Source organism: Pseudomyrmex gracilis, unplaced genomic scaffold (genome assembly GCF_002006095.1).
Source record: "Pseudomyrmex gracilis isolate BER0280 unplaced genomic scaffold, ASM200609v1 scaffold_152, whole genome shotgun sequence".
NCBI classification, from domain to species: domain Eukaryota; kingdom Metazoa; phylum Arthropoda; class Insecta; order Hymenoptera; family Formicidae; genus Pseudomyrmex; species Pseudomyrmex gracilis.
The window spans coordinates 76192-87130 of NW_018020736.1; positions in this window are offsets into that span (position 1 = coordinate 76192).

Consider the following 10939-nt stretch of genomic DNA (forward strand, 5'->3'; position numbering starts at 1 on the left):
ACAGCTCGTTCTTTTTTTTTTTGTTTTTTTTCATTAATGAAGAAGACGAGCGCCTCGACTTAACTGCGTTTCGCAGTAAATCATTCGTCCTTGACGAAGCGTGCGAGCGCGAAAATAATCGCTCGCGTATTCTTCGAAGTTCACCGGTCGTCGAAAAAGTAGCGCAGTTCTGTAGGCGATGCTTAAGATAACACGTTCCAATTAGAATATCTGAGATATCTCTCCCGTCCGTTGCGCGGAATTCTCATTACCTCGAGCGCTCAGACGACGCGTAATATAATTTCAGGATAGTGGGAGTGAGCGGTGAGATCGTTGGATTTTTTTTTTCTTCCGCGACGCTTAATTAAGTTTATTTCTTGAATAAATATTGAACACTTTCTTACAAGACGTATAAAAAGCAAACATTTCCCGAATTCTTTCTAACTTTGAAAGTTAACAACCATCGCATTGGTTCATCGCATCTCGTTAATAGCCGCGTAAAACCTTTGACCTTTTCGCGAGTAAATTATCCGCAATATTTATGTTTAGATTTCTCGCATCTGTTTGCACACAGGCACGTATCTTAAAATCGCGTATTTAATTTCGCGCGTTTTTTTTTTACGTAGTTACAACCGCGTGATCAAAACGTGTATTCCATCGTGTGGCAAGAATGACGGGATAAATTCAAGAGAGAGATGTTGGAATAATAGTTCGAGATTTTTGGAAAAAAACTCCGTGTGTCTACAATTATTCTATTTTATTATCTGCGTATATATACATATAAAAAATAAATGTGTTGAAAAAATTCAACGGAGGTAAAATGTTCGAGTAGAAAATATTAACACAAGTTGCGTCAGATTAACGGATTAAAAAAAAAAAAAAAATCAAACTTTCTTTCATCGTTTTATCGAGAAATTTGAAAAGTACATTTTTAAGTCGAACATTTATCGCCGGTTACAACTGAGCAAACTGAAGACACGCGATGCGTTTATAAAGACGATGCATCTCCCTGCATTCGGCCGCAGCCATGGCAACGTACAGTCGTGCTCTTCGTGTTACATAACCGGGAGGGAGCGTATGCAGCCGTGACCCCGATCCCAGTCAGTGACTTCGTCTTCGGAGACCACAGGCCGGTCTTGAGCCGGGGCACGTTCGTGCCCCTCACCAGGCAAGAGTACACGATCTTCTCGTTCCACTACAACCACATCAGGCACCCACCATCATCGCAAAGACCAGAACCAGAACACGCGCCTCGAGTCAAACCTCCTCCTCCCACAAGACAAAACAACCACCTTCCAGCCACGACCTTTTTGCCGGCTCCTGCACAGTCGTCGTTTCTCCATGAAGTCCCGATTCGCCGTCTCTTACGTAAGAAAGATGAACAGAATTCACCTGAGGATTTCCAGTTTTGCTTCGGGATCTTACGACATCGTGTCTCACTTGCGCCTTCGAGCTGCAAATTAAAGAATTGTTGTCAACAATGTTTTTATTTTACTGTTCGAGAAATAGGAAAAAAATAAAAAATAAAAAACAAAGTCCTTGTAAAAAAAAAAAATAAATCTTCATATTTGCAAGGTAAGTGTCGCGTTGTAAGATTAACGATTTACCCGTGCATTTTGCACAAAGTGGTTTTCAATGAATCCGGTAGGAATACATCAGTGATCGGTCATGGCAATTTTTATAGTGATCCTTCCGCAAGAAGAGAATAATGGTTTGCGCGCAAGTACCGGTTTTACAAGGAGATTCTCGAGACATGCATGACGTGCTTCGCGATCGTAAGTGTCCATATGGCAATCTTTCTTTCTTTGTTGCTCGGAGTAATGTTCGATGTGGGTGCGTGTACAGGCAATTTTCTTGATGATGCGTGTCTAAGAAGGAAATATCACGATTGTAATATCAATAATAACGGGCGCTAAAGTCTGTAAAGGGACTTCTCTTACGGTAAATTGAAATCGATTTACGGCATATTTTGCATTGACATATAATACCACACAGATATGATTTGATTGATTTTTAATAAAAAAAAAAGAACATTGCACATTATCTTGTAACAGTTTGTGAAAGAAAAACTACACTAACTCTCTCTTCCGATATATATTAATTATAATTCACCATTTTGTTTATTTCGTCACTTGTATCGTTAATATTTTCAATAATAAATATTTAAAAAGTGCTTTTCAACGAGCACGAAGAATTTCTCTACATGTTTGTATGAACACATGTGTCGGTATTAAAAAACAGTACAAGTAGCGGAAAAAGCAGTTCTCGTCCGTTCTTTTATAGATGGAACGGGCGCAATGGTTTTTCCGCACAAACCTCAATTCCCTCTTCTAGTGTTAATTCAACGTCTCAATCTCCTCAAACATAAGCGACATTGTTTCCCTTGCTTTTTTTTTTTTTTTTTATGTTCGGACGAAAGCTTCGGTCTGTCGCGCGACGGAACCGACGCCGCTTGTCTTCCCTCAGACATTTCGGAACTTTCCCGGACGTCGCCACAGAAAAACCCACCCTCTGTCTATATGCGCGCCTGGCGCGCGCGTGTCGCGAGTTATTGTAGATAATTCATCAGTGTCGAGCAGGATAAACGACGTACGAACGTATTTCCCAATTGAATAGCCGCCGGCTCTCAAATTCGCGATGCATTGACGTAGGAAACTAACGGAGCGGAGAAAACGTGCAAAATGGACGCGAAATTGTTTCGCATCGGTGAGTGAAAATCAGGGACAAGTCGTTTTTTTTTTTTTTTTAATCAATTTCTCCGACAGTTATTTCAATAAATTTATATACTGATGTGCAATAACTGATTATTTATATGTTAATGTATTTGCAAAAACAACGCATTTATTTCATAATTAAATGCATAATTGTTTTCAACAGATTCTGTTTGTTAAAGACATTGATAAAGACCGAAATTGTGCAGTGAAAATGTTTGACAATTTAAGAAATAAATCATTTGTTGATACACCTACATGTATACGGCTCTTTTTGTGATCTTTTTAATCATTTACTGATTGTACATCTATTAATAATGTATATATATATATACATATATGTGAAAATTAGCCTCATTAGATGTTGCAAGATAAAAGTAATCAAAGACGATTATTTTGGGGAAATTACCGGTGATAACAACATTTCGAGTAGATGTCCGAATATAGCCACACGTAATCCCTCCCTATTTCGGAAACATACACCAGACGCGCACAAATACTCGTCCAGACGGTAGACTCTCCTTTATGCGAGAGATACGCCGGGGAATAACCGAGGTATATAGCGATACTGCTTATTGTCCCTGCATTATGCTATAATAGAATCACTTTGTTATGGCAGGACGATTATCTTCCGTGTGTTGGTAAAGTACACGTATGCTCCGAATGGCATCAATGTGCGCCGTCCCGTACGCCGTTGTTTCTGTAACTTCGTGATTGCATCTACATAGAAAGATACACAATTGTCCAAATAATATTCACGATTCCGAGATATCTCTAATCTGCGAACTGTGATAATATGATTCATTTGATATTCTCAAATTATATCACAAAATAGCATCAAAATTTTGATACAATTGAGATATATATATATATATATATCTTGAAAGAGAGATATCTCTCAATGCCGATTGTTATCTCTGTTATAAAAATTTGGAAATGAAGTAACTTGGAAAAAATGTTAGGTCAAACTAAATTGCACACAAATAGCATATTGTGTAAACATTAATATGTATTTATAAAAAGTTAATAGATATATTTTTTACAATGCAAATATTTTACACTATGTGCTATTCTTAAAATGTTGTAGCATAAGTTATTTAAATTTTTTGTTTTTCAACTAAGTATATATGTGTGTGTGTAATCATACGTGTAATCTTTAAATTAATATGATATAAAGTACGAAAATTAAACAATATTTCTCTCACATGTAACGACAAGTATGCAATTTGCACACTTCGCGTCATGACGAAGCCTCGAAATAAACTGACAAATAAGATACGCGATAGTGGGGCGAAAAAATATACGAGGCAAGAATCGCGCACCGGTTGCAGGTGCATTTGCACCGAAAAAAAAATTACATCAAACTATCTTATCTCGTGCAGATCGGATCGTGCAACGACACGGTGAAAGCCCACTCTGGTCGAACCAAGGGTGAACGAACGAATGATGACAAGCTGACCGTCCAAAAAAACGATATCGCGAAATTTTCGAAAGCTCTTAGCCCTGTAATTAGTCACGCAACGACTGTAACGCAAATTTTACGTGCATGCAGCAGTCGGATCCTGGGAAGGAATATTGTTATGACAAACGATTTTTTTTTAACCACTGACGCGTCTTCCTTTCTCAAGCTTCTTTCTTTTCTCTTTCTTTCCGTCTCTCTCGCAACAACTCTCGGCAATTTTTAAATCAATATCACAGCTAACGATATTCGCACGATTCCGTGCGAGTCCGTCCGTCTCTCGAAATCGCTCGCATCTTTCCGAACACTGACTGTAATAATTCGGCGGTTCGTTCCATGCGGTTTCTCGCGCGGGTTTGCGTAATACATACATACATACATGCATTACGTATCCGCCACATGGTAGATCTTTTTTTCGTTTCACCGGACAGTGGCGTCTGGTGCTTCAAGTTTTTATTCGGAGAATCAGACCGTGACGAACACGGGGAGTTTCATCCGGTAAGCGCGCAGCAACATAGCTCGAATTGTTTGTGGGAATAATCGGTCTATTAGCGTAATTTAATATATAATAGCGATCCGTCCCGGAAATAAATCGTCGTGTAAATCGGTATGCGATAGAGCGCGATTATTAAACGGTTTTTTAGTTGACAGTTTTTCAACGAACACGATCGTTATCGCGTTCCTTCAGCAATAATTAGCTCGAAGCGTTAACGATAATACAATTGTAATTTTATTGCTTAACCGCGTTTCTCGCCTGGCAAACGTATCTGAACACATAAAAGTCCTTCGCGGCGTAGTACTTAATGTTGGCAACACCTTTTAGAGTAAATTTTGAATAAATAGCTTGTTTTTTCGTTATACACACGTACACACACATCAAAGCATAATGTTGAACCACCATTTATTTTGTAATAAATGGTGTGTGTGTGAGAGAGAGAGAAAGAGAAAGAGAGAAAAGAAAAACAAGCTATTTATTCAAAAAAAAAAAAAACGAAGATTAAATCTCTGTTAGTTAAGAAATTAACAGCCCGAACTTCCGTAAAACAAACAATCAGAATTCATGACTTGTTAAAAGTTGAAGTAAAAAAACATTTTAAGCGTCATTATATACATTCGTGATTATACAAATCGTCGCACTGTATACATCATAAGTAACGATGCTGATGATGTCGCATGCATAATAGGCTTGTGCACGCACAACAGTGCGTTGCAGCGAGCTGTAGGCATTGTGACGATACGTGACGGTCGAGTTTATGCAACAGAAGGGAGAGGAGGAGAGGAAGGGGCGAGTGTGGGCTATTAACGTCGGTCGCATCCAGGGTCATCCCTTTTCCCCTTGACGACAACGTAACCAGCCAGCCAGCCACCTACCCCTTCCCTGTTCTGCACAATATCGCGAAATGCTGGACGCTCGGGCTCCTATAATGTAACATGGCCGGCCGTTTATTGCGAGAGATACGTTACACAGTCAAGAGCAGAATGTATAATTGACAGAGAAACTATGAATTGCCGAAGAGCACATATTATACGACGCGTGCATACAACGTGCTGAAATTAATTTCCCAAAAATTGAGTCGGATTGAAAAAATGTTGCAAGAAACGCGTCGGGAAAACAATCTCTTCCGTTTTACGCTTATTCGCGGATAGGATCATGAATAACCCTTCAGTGCCAGACATAAAAAATGACCTACGAGTGTCCAGACCGGGTGTGTGAGATCCGCGCGACTTCAAGTTCGAATATCTCTGCAAGAAGCAATATTTTTTCATTTTCTTTTTTGTTTTAATCAAAATGTTGAACGATTTTGCGTCGAATCAAAAGAAAAGAACAGATTGAAAAAATCTCCAGTAGTTTTGAAGAAACAAGCGTTTCAAGAAAAACGCGAGTCTTCGAAAACGTGACTACAGTGAGGTCACGTGACAGGGAAGAGAGAAAAAACTTAACACTTGCCCAAAAGTCACGTGTCTGTAAAAACGCGGCATCGAAAATGTTCCCCGGCAAAACGACAATCGCGAGTGATGAGGTGGATGTACACAGGTGGCCGGCGCGAGGTAGATTCGTCTTAATTCGCGCGTGAAGAGACCGCTCTCATGGAGTTTTCTCCGAGCTTAAGCCGGGCAACGGGGATTACTCCGAGGAAAAGCTCCGGCAGAATTTATCGCCGGGGACTTCGTTAGCGCTGACCCGCAAATGAAAACTTATGTTGCCGTAGCAGCGTTGTTGATCCAGTCGCGAATATTACGGGGAAGGGAAGCGCGGAATAATTCTTCTCTCGAACGGATTGACTTGCTCCCGCACACGTCCCGCATTCTATTCGCGTAATTTATACGCCGCAATTACTTGCCGATCGTAAACCATTTCGCGCATCCGATAGAATTAATTTATAGAACGGAGGAGATGAAATTAGTAGTTTCGTCGCCTATCGCGCGGCGCGGGAACCTGGCGGGGGCGTAATAACAGAGAACAAATGAGATTTTAAATTAAAAACTCGCTCATTGGCTTTCATAACAGCTCTCTTTCTCTCTCTCTCTCTCTTTCTATAAGCCGCGAAAAGTTTACAATTCCAATACCGCTTATTCCCCGATAGTACGTGCCTATTCATTCTTTTCGCCCCACGTAGCGCACGATCATCACTTTTTCTCATTTATCGGTTTCATTATATTTCTATTTAGTTCGACATTGTTCCACTGTTTCACCAAGCGAGATATATTTAATGAAAGAGCGCAGCTACTGCGATGTCTGATGTAAATGATCTCAAAAAAAAAAAAAATAAAGAAACTAAGCGAGAAATTGCGCTTAGTAAGACACGGATATATCATCTCAGTTGCGTCTGTTCAGTAATTCAGTTTAGCGTAACTTGTGAAATTTCCAATTAGGTTTTTTTTTTTTTATCTGCGTTAACAGGAATAGTGGAGCACGATCGCGTTTGCCTTGTTGGCGCTGTTGCGAGAGATCGTCTGTACCAATTAGCACCGGTCCGCGTTTTACGTGAGCGTCTCGACGAGAGAAGCGTGCGCGCGCGCGCATTCGCGCTGCCAATAAACTCACATAAAACACAAAACCGATGTCATTAATCTCAATAGTGGAAGTAGTGGATCGTAATTAATGCGCGCGGCTACCAAGGCCGAGGGCGACCGAGGGGTACACTAGCGTCCAAAAGTATCGCTCCGCGGAACGCTCGGATGCAACAGATTGCGTACGCAGGTGCGGCCGGGAATACAAACGAATCAAATATAAATTTATACGCCGGCTTGTTGTTACAACAACGCGCCGTGAGATATGTTGTATTTTATTATTTATGTTCGCGAGAGAGATACGCCTGTTGTTTGTCATGCTAATGCACACGCGTGTACGTGCAAATAATGCATTATTTACGACATCATTAATTACTTAGTGTTGCGCGCTGCGAAAAAAAATTGCGAAATTACACCCGAATGGTAGAGTTTCTTTTGCATTTTTTTTTTTAGCCGCGACGATTTTTTTGTGCAAATCTAATTTTCTTTCGTATCTCGTCGAGATAAAACAAACGCAAACAAAACGCAATTCGCCGTCGTTCGCTCGATATCTGTTCTCGACTATCACGATTCGATGTTAATTAACGTTTGTATCGTTACATCTACAAAATGCCGAATCGGACAGCACACACACGGGCACACAATTGCCGAGATCGTCTTTCCCATCTCCATCGGCGAATCACCCTAATTGTCGTGAATCGGTTTGCCACCGGCGAAGTCGGCGCGGGGTTAATTCGATACTATCGCGTTGGCAGAGCAAATGTAATGAAATTTGGCTCTCTCCCCCATTGGGATCGCGGTCATGTCCACATGAAACGATACCGCGCGTACAACAATAAGAACGTATCGCGCGAAGGAAAAGCATTCGAAGCACTTGTAGACCCTGGAAGAGTGTCGCGTTACAAGCACTCTGCCAATCAGGATTATGTTGCACGCCCTTATTGGGTCTTATCGAAGTACGAAGAGAACGTTTTTTTTTTCTGTTTGCCTTACCACGTGCGAGATCGAATAAAATCTCTCATCACGTGTCTTGATTTTCCTCTGTGTTTCTGGTATCGCAAATTAATAAAGGATATCTTAAATAAACTTGATATGTGTTCGTTCTTTAGGTTTTAAGCAGAAAAAAAAAAAAAAAACACAATCGCTAAACTTGATTGTAAATTACGTTGAAATTGTGCTTTTATCGTTACATGCGTGTATATAAAGTCACAAAAGTTTATATTAAAAAGTGTTGCACATAGGGATTTAAAAGTTTTCACTAAAATCTTCACTTGTTAAAATACAAAAAAAAGTATTAATTTAAAAAGTAAAATTAACAAAATTGTTCTAAATCCTGTTACACATCTTTCGAGATCTCCCCGGTTTTATGATTTAATTCGGTCAACATCATTTTACCCTTATTGTTACTCGTGACGATCGTTCTGGCTCGATCCAAATCCCTTCGTGCTGGACGGCCCTTCGGTACGAATGTCGGATTAGATTTAGCCATCGTCGGATGGAGGTGAGCTCACTTCATAATGACGGGGGGATAGGAGGCCCATTGTCCATCCATGGAGGGTCGTGCAGCTAAACTTTGCCCCGGAGGTATTGGCGGGCTACACAAGAAGGCTGCGTGTACGCATCCCGCGCCATTCGTGGACGAGTTACAAAGTCATTGTTTGCGACATCGAGCGGCGTACCCGGGAGACATGAAGATGTTATTTCCAACGACGCGTTTTCCCAAAACTCTATCAAAGGTGCAGCCGTGGAACAAGATCGATATGGCAGTCGCGCGCCGCGTCGAAAAACACATATGCGACGAGACGAACACGATGCGTCGCGGAAAAACTTTGGCAACAACTGACGCACGTTGCGAGTCGAAAATTTTAGATTAAACGCGTGTGATGATAAACATTTCGCATTTTTTAAATGTTTATTGTTTTAAAAATTGTTTTTTGTAAAAAAACTAACTCTAAATGTGACGTGTTTTTTTATTTCTCGTCTTTAATATACAAATATACTAACGTGATAAATATTGAATTTTATATTAACTCTTCGATTGTACAACCGGCGGTTTATTTTTTCTTTCCCCTCCGCGCTTGTCGTCATTGCCACCAAATTCAGCCAGCCGTGCACAAAGTTTCGACGTTCATGAAACTTTCGTATTGTTCCGCCGCTCGTTTTAGCAAACCGACAACGTTCTTTGTTTCGCGAACCGCACCCCTGTAGAAGCGACTCGACCTGGAGGTTTCGCTGGCTCGTACTCAAATTACCTGAACGTGTACTCCACATCATATACAACGAATCGTACATATTTTTTTTTTTTTCATTGGTCTCGCCAATGAAAAAAAAAAATCGATATTATATATCGATATTATATATTTCTCTTTTCTCTTATCCTTTTCTTTTTCTAAATAATAATCGTTCGTATACACAATCTCTCCTCAATTTTATTCGTTACACCGAAATAACTGAAAGGGATGAATGATCACACGCGCGCGTGTTTGCTTCTATATTCATGTATTTACCCTTTCTCTCCCTCCCTCTATCTCGGACTTTTTTTTCGTCGACGAGAATCTCATCGCACAATTGCGTAACCCGAGACAAGGTGTCCTCGTTACGTAAATTAAAGTCAAATTATCGCGCCGAGTAATCGAATCGTTTTTCCGTAAGGTAAACACAGAAGACAAAGAAGAATCCGAGAGAGATCGATCCAGATGGGCTCGTATGTACCGAACTTTCCCTCTCGTCGAACCCTCCGTGGGTCCTCTCGACGTGGGAATATTACCAGCTCTATACTACCTCGTTACTAAAGTTTGACGGTAGATACGACGAAGGATTCTCCATGAAGACTTTACGTCGGTTAATCGAACCCCGATGAGTCTTTCTCTTCTGCGAGAAAGCAGCGTCTATGTGACGCATTAAACAAGTTAATTGAAAGAGACACGGCAAACCTAATTTTCAAACCGTCACTCGCGTATTTCGTTCTTATGCGACTCGCGCGTGCGAGATAAAGATATGTATATATTTCTAACTATATATTTATTTTATATCAGGCGTGTAAGAAACCTTGACAGCGAGATATTTTAAAACACTATTACCTCTCCATTAAAATCTAATTGACAAATGGAGGCTTTCAGGAAGATTATAATCTGTCTTTATCACAAACTGATTAATATATATATATATATATATATTATGAGTTTCTGAGCAGTCAAATGATAAAACTGTTTGATATATGACGGCCGTGAATTATATGCGAGAAAAACTCAGACATAATGTATATTTGCCAATTTGTCGTGACAGGAATAGGAAGTGTATGAGACAGAGAGATCGGGGCAAACACACAAAGACTCGTCTCTCGCCTGATTAATTTCGCAAGACAGTGGAGCTCCGCTGCTGGAATACTGGAAGATAAACGAGATCGTTCCAAGACGATCGCACATCGGACTCGCTGTCAAATATACCACCGCGTCTTATTACAATGGCACTGTAAATTCACGCGACTGCGACCGAAATTAAATGCCAAATGTACGATATCGTAGAAAATTTAATAAACTCTCCAATTCAAAATTTGTCGCCGTCTTAGAACAATTAAATTGCTTTCTCATTGCGGAGATAGAAAAAAACGTGTAATAATACATTTAAGTTTTAAATTGGAACATTTATTGTCTATTGCGTTTCTTTCACGAATCACATCTGTTATTCGATATCTCTGTAAAAGCTGCAGTTTTGTGTGTGTGTGTGTGTGTGCGTTTGCTCGGAATTCATTCCATTCTAGTTGTAACTTATACCGACA